We start from the raw sequence: 6,330 nt of genomic DNA, 5'->3' as shown, positions 1-6,330 counted from the left end.
CATAGTTGGAGGAGTCTGGTGGTTTTTCACCCTGATCATAATTTCATCCTACACGGCTAACTTGGCTTGCCTTCCTAACAGTGGAGAGGATGGTGTCTCCAATTGAGAGTGCAGAGGACTTAGCAAAGCAAACAGAGATTGCTTATGGAACTTTAGACTCTGGTTCAACAAAAGAGTTTTTCAGAGTAAGAGCCATTCAACTCTCTGTAATTCCTAATCCATATGTCTACTTTTTCTTAAATTTTGCATTTGCAATTTGGTTTTTACTATTATTAATGTGAGTTTTAAACAGGCCTGATGAAATAACACACACTTTTGTTAAATGTTTTAGAGGCTGAAATAAGATGCTAAGCTAAATGCTAAATCCCAAGCTTCATTGCTGATTTTAGTCACAGTAAAATGAAAATACCTGTATGGCTTAACCATTGTTAGAGATTTCAAAGAGTTTATATTAATCCAGGCTTCGTTTTTTTCATTTCCAGCGTTCCAAAATCGCTCTTTTTGACAAAATGTGGACGTATATGAAAAGTGCAGAGCCCTCTGTATTTGTGAAGACGACAGCAGAAGGTGTAATGCGGGTGAGGAAGTCCAAGGGGAAGTATGCATACCTCCTGGAGTCCACCATGAATGAGTACATCGAGCAGCGCAAACCTTGTGACACTATGAAGGTCGGAGGAAACCTGGACTCCAAAGGCTACGGCATCGCCACCCCCAAAGGATCCTCATTAAGGTGGGTGGAATAGTATAACAATGTGTCCAATGTTGTTATAGTATCCCACCTACCCTGATGTAGCTGTGCTCATGTGTCCTGGTTTGTATAGAAGAGATAGATGTGGTAGTGGATACATTAGAGCCAAATAAATAATTGGTAGATAAAAAAAGAGATAAAAAAGGAGAAGGAAAATATTTATAATGCCGATTCTTTTACACATTAAAAAAAACCCCATTATATCTTATTTACATCTACATTTATCCCTACTTGTTATTTTATATACATTATATATTTAGATACCTCATTAATCTATATCTTACAGATAAACATTATATTAGTACATTTGTTCATTATTTAAATTCAAATTTAACAGATTCTAATCTATAGAATTATGGCTTTGAGATTTGTCTTTTTCAAGTTTTGTCTTGTTTTTTTTGTCTTTTGAATGTTTCAAGGTTCTGTCTAAATATCCTCTCCTATCATGTCTCTCATCTTTCTATATTCATGAATTATTGCTGTCTTTTCTTATTTCTAATAATGTGATTTCTGAAATGTTTTTATAATCTATTTTTTTTTTTTTTTTTTTTTTACCAAACCCCCTGCAGTACACATTTTTCGTTAAAGAACATTAACAAGATGTGCTTTGAACTTCCAATTTGGCTGATCAAACCAAATTTAGACATATTCATGCAAGAGGTGGCACTGCTTTGGTTTACCAATGTTAATGAATTTATTGAAGATATGCTGATATTTGATTGAAATGTATTTCATTTTGCCATTTCTCAGCCTTATTAGAGACAGTCTTCATTTAGTGAGATTCAATTTCTTCTCCTCCTGTGAACAGAAACCAATCTGGATAGATTTAGGAACTGGGTGGGTGGGCCTTAGCAGAAAATTTAATTATTTATGATGACGTTTTATTGCTGTTCTGATTTCCTTCTTCAAGTAAAGTTACTTGCAGGCCACTGCTATTAGTTAAGGATGTGAGTACTGCGTTAAACTTCTCTATTAACGGCACTCTGAGCCATTTTCCTCTGTTAAACTCACCTAAAAAATGCTCTTAGTCTTATGTTTTCTAACAGCTTCATATTTTGAAAGGGAGGAGATATGATTTCTTCTTATTTGTTAAAATGCTGAAAAAGAGGAAAGCAATCTTCAGGTTTGAAAGAGGACCATTGACAATTGATAAGTTGGCTCACCCTGTCTTACAAGTTATGTTTTATCGTTTCAAGAAATGCGGTTAACCTCGCAGTACTAAACTGAATGAACAAGGCCTGTTGGACAAATTGAAAAACAAATGGTGGTACGACAAGGGAGAGTGCGGCAGCGGGGGAGGTGATTCCAAGGTCAGCCCCAGAGAGCAAAGTGATGGGTAACTCAATGCAACACTCAAGTAAGCAGCAAAACACACAGGAACCAAAAGTCCAAAGGCGGACATTTTCGACAACACTGACAGGTTAAGCATTGCTAACCATTGCTAGAGGACACACACATAAACAAAAACACCAAACCTCTCTGATTGGTCATCGTGTGCATGCACACATCGATGTTGCCCTTGCTGCTTACTTCAGGCGATACGTTAATGCACATTTGGCTCTGCAAAACTTGCATTTGCTTAGGCCAAATGGCGCATCAACGTCATAATCGCTATGCCAATAAAGAAAAGAGGAGAGAAAAGGTGAACTCTAAGAGAAAGTTGATGTAATAATAACATAAAATAACATTGATAATGTTATTTATGTTATTTCCCACGTGAAGAACGCCAGTAAACCTTGCAGTATTGAAACTCAGTGAGCAAGGCACCTTAGACAAGCTGAAAAACAAATGGTGGTACGATAAAGGTGAATGTGGATCCAAGGACTCTGGAAGTAAGGTTAGTCGCTGCAGGTTCTATGTGATCAAACACATTTTTGATTAGTGGGAATTTCCCGTATTTAAGTAATAATGACTTAAAAAAAGAATAATAAAATAAAAAAAATATTTTAGACTGATAATGCATAGACAAGCATGAGATGCCTTGGTAAAAAAATTTGACTAATGCCTGCAGAGCTACTAATATCTGGTACCATCCACTGATAATTAAAAAGTAATGCATGCCACTTCATTCATATGCAATTTTTGTAATATCTGTAACACAAGTGGTCTCCTTCCAGCTTCTCAATAAGAGAATCACAGATCCTGTTAATACTTGCAGACCTGAGCTGTGCCAAGTTTAGAATAGCAGTTCTAAGACATTCATATCCAGAAAAAAAAAAAAAAAAACTTTATATTGTTCAAGAATGAACATGATTTCTCTCAGGTCATTTGTAGGACCATCTACAAGGGTGTCCAAGATTCTTATATGTCTTTGTTTCACTGTGTGTCAAGCTGTTTGGTTGTGTTTTGTTAATTGTCGTGTTGTGTTGGTGTACTTTGTTTTCATGCTTACTGAAATATTTATATGTACAGTTTGTGAAACCTGTTACATCATGCTTGGCCATGTTTGCACTTTTATGATACAACAAAAAAAGTGTATAGCCTCAATTTCATGGTCGTAACCATCACAGGTAATACTCAGATTAGAGGTTGATCAATTTAGATATATTTATCAATATAGTTTTGATTTTGTTTACATTTTGAAAGCTTGGGAACCCCAATTTATTGCTATTATTGGGCAAACTTTTATTTAAAAAAAATTTTCTGGTAACCTTATAATTATCTGAAATTAACTGTTTTTATTTAAGTCGAAAATATGAACCCAATTGCATACAATTATAAAAATCAACAGGTTGATAGATTCCCCAAGTTATTTCACAGTGCAAAAAAGTCTTTCACAAATGTAAGCTCTGTATCTATGTGTTGTGTGTTTTATGTGTGGTCATTTTGTGCACAGTACAGTACACTAATATTTAGAAAAGAATATCTAAATGACAGCCACTATCCCCTGAAGACTTTTTTGTAGGTGTGTTTTTGTGTGTTAAACTTCTGCCTTCTACCCACAATGCCTGTCATCTGCTTCCCCGTGTGCCTTCCATCCTGATGCCTCTCTTGAGCATCCCTTTAAATGGTCCTGTAGGCTTTCTTACAAAAGCGTAATTCATATCACATCTAAGCATAGCATATTAATGCCTGCTACAAATGTGAATTCAACTAAGAAATAATATTTACTACAGCCATTAGCATGCGGGAATGTAAGAACTGTGATTTTAAGCCACAATGTTGGTTTTGTATACAACTTTCAAGCAAATGTTAAAGGCTTTAGTAAATCCATCCCATTCAGGCAGAATTGTTAAATGGCCCCATTGCATCGCTTCAAGGGCACATTAACCAGCAGCACATTTTACTTAGTACAGTTATTGTTTTAGCATTATTGTCCTGAGCTGTGCATTTTTATCCACAAAAATTGCCACTTAAATATACTGTTATTTATGCATAAAGTATGAATGCTTATTATTGAAATCCTGTACTTTCCCTGACCGCTGACCCGTGTCTCGTATGCATTTACAGGAGAAGACCAGTGCTCTTAGCCTGAGCAATGTGGCTGGGGTCTTCTACATCCTGGTGGGCGGCCTGGGCCTGGCCATGCTGGTGGCCTTGGTCGAGTTCTGTTACAAGTCCCGAGCCGAGGCCAAGCGCATGAAGGTGGCAAAGAATGCACAGAATATTAATCCCACTTCCTCGCAGAATTCACAGAATTTTGCCACTTATAAGGAAGGGTACAACGTATATGGGATCGAAAGTGTAAAAATTTAAGGGGGTAGGATACGCGGCCGTCATTCCAGTTTGTCCCCGTGCACGCTTCTTTTGGCTTCCATTTGTCCCATTCCCTGAATGTTTTATTGAATGAGGAGGTTTGGACCGTAAACTGGATCGTATGTACTGGTCTTCCTAGTGAAAAAAAAAACTTCCTCTCAGTCTACTGCAAATGTATTGGAGAGAAAAGTTTTTTGTACATCTCGTGTGATTTTGTACTGTCAACCTCATTGTCATGTATGACTGTTGTTGAATCGCCCTTCTCTATGGAAGCTTAATTTTTCTACAGAATGTATTTATTCATTTATTTATTTTAAAGGTAATTGTGAAAATTCTTTTCAGAATTCTGACTTTTCTTAACTCTGAATTGAAAGAAAAATATCAGAATTGCGAGATGTTAAGACCTAGAGGACGAAATGTCTGAATTGTGAGAATAGATTACAAGCAACTACAAGAAAAAAACAAAACAAATAGAATTATGAGATGTAAACTTACAACTGAGGAAAAAGTCAGAATTCTGAGATATATGCAAGCTGTAAAATAATTATTCAGAGAAATAATTTTTTGAGATGTAAAATCTAAATTCTGAGTTTATAACTTGAAATGACAGCTCATAATTTTGAGGGGAAAGAAATATGAAAAGGCTGAATTATGAATTGTGAGATATAAACTGAGATATAAAAAGTCATAATTGAGACATGTTAAGACCTAGTGAAAGTAAAGTCCAAACCGTGAGAACTTGAAATTACAAGAAAAGAAGTAAATGTATTAAGTTTAACTTGCAAAATTGAGATATGAACTCACAGTTGTGAGAAAAAGTTGCAATTACCTTTTTTTATTTTCTATGACAGAAACAAGCTTCCATACCCATCTCCCTCATTTCCTAATTGCGATATGATTTTCTAAATGTCGTTTGCTTGTGACTTCACTCCTCATTTTTGCTGTTTTTCCACCACATCAAATTTACGTGTGCATTTTCAATTAAACATTTTAAAAATAAGCTTGAAGCCAGTTTGTGAAACACGCTCTAACTTTCCGTCATCTCTCTGTTTGGTGTGTGTGCGTGGATGTTTGTTTCTCCGTTCGTGTCAATTACAGGTGACCTTTTCGGATGCTATGAGGAGCAAAGCGAGGGTGTCTATTACTGGGAGTACTGGCGAGAATGGACGTGTGATGAGTCCTGAGTTCCCCAAATCAGTACATGCGGTGCCCTTTGTTAGACCTGGTGTGGGAATGAACGTTAGTCTGACTGATCTCTCCTGATGGATAAGAACCCGCCGAGTGCCTTACACAATGGTTTTCAATAGAGCGTGTTATATTCTCTTTCCTGTCGCTCTGTCCCCTATCTCTCACCTGAATGGAGGATGGAGGCCTCATTTGATGTCACAGAGACACAATCCTTCCTTGGCCCTTTATAACAATATTGGAAATACACGGACTGACACAAAGACATCTACCCCCTGTAACGAACAAACTTGAAACTCATAGAAGCTCTGAGCGGGAAAGAGAGAAGTTAATAATGTCTGTCTGTTTTCATAGCTGATGCCGTTCCAATATCTATTTCGGCTCAAGCACACTTTACCATCATCTGCTTCAGGATGTCAAATGTCTTTTTAATAATAAAACAAACAAAAAAATCTCCATGAAAAAGTATTTTTATGTATTTTCACAGAAATGGCTTTTAAATAAACCTGCTTACATACCAGTTTATTAAATCATAATCTCAACACACTTTTAAGAGCTTAGCTACTAGTTTCAAATTTGAATGCCAAATATGTTGCTTTATCTTGTAATTTATTATTCCTCTTCTGATATATTCATTAACATTTTGGTGTTAATATGAAATATACGGCAATGCTTGACATTTGAAATCTGTTTGAGTGGGT

General features: G+C 36.2%; 1 pseudogene; it reads left to right on the top strand.

Moving 5' to 3' along the window:
* The first annotated feature begins 4 nt into the window (after positions 1-4).
* LOC113099540 (glutamate receptor 4-like) lies at positions 5-5,858 on the top strand (annotated as a pseudogene).
* Positions 5,859-6,330: the final 472 nt, after the last annotated feature.

The sequence above is a fragment of the Carassius auratus genome, unplaced genomic scaffold (assembly GCF_003368295.1).
Source record: "Carassius auratus strain Wakin unplaced genomic scaffold, ASM336829v1 scaf_tig00216959, whole genome shotgun sequence".
Classification (NCBI taxonomy): domain Eukaryota; kingdom Metazoa; phylum Chordata; class Actinopteri; order Cypriniformes; family Cyprinidae; genus Carassius; species Carassius auratus.
The sequence above is the reverse complement of the archived record's forward strand: the minus strand, read 5'-3'. Positions and strand labels throughout refer to the sequence as shown.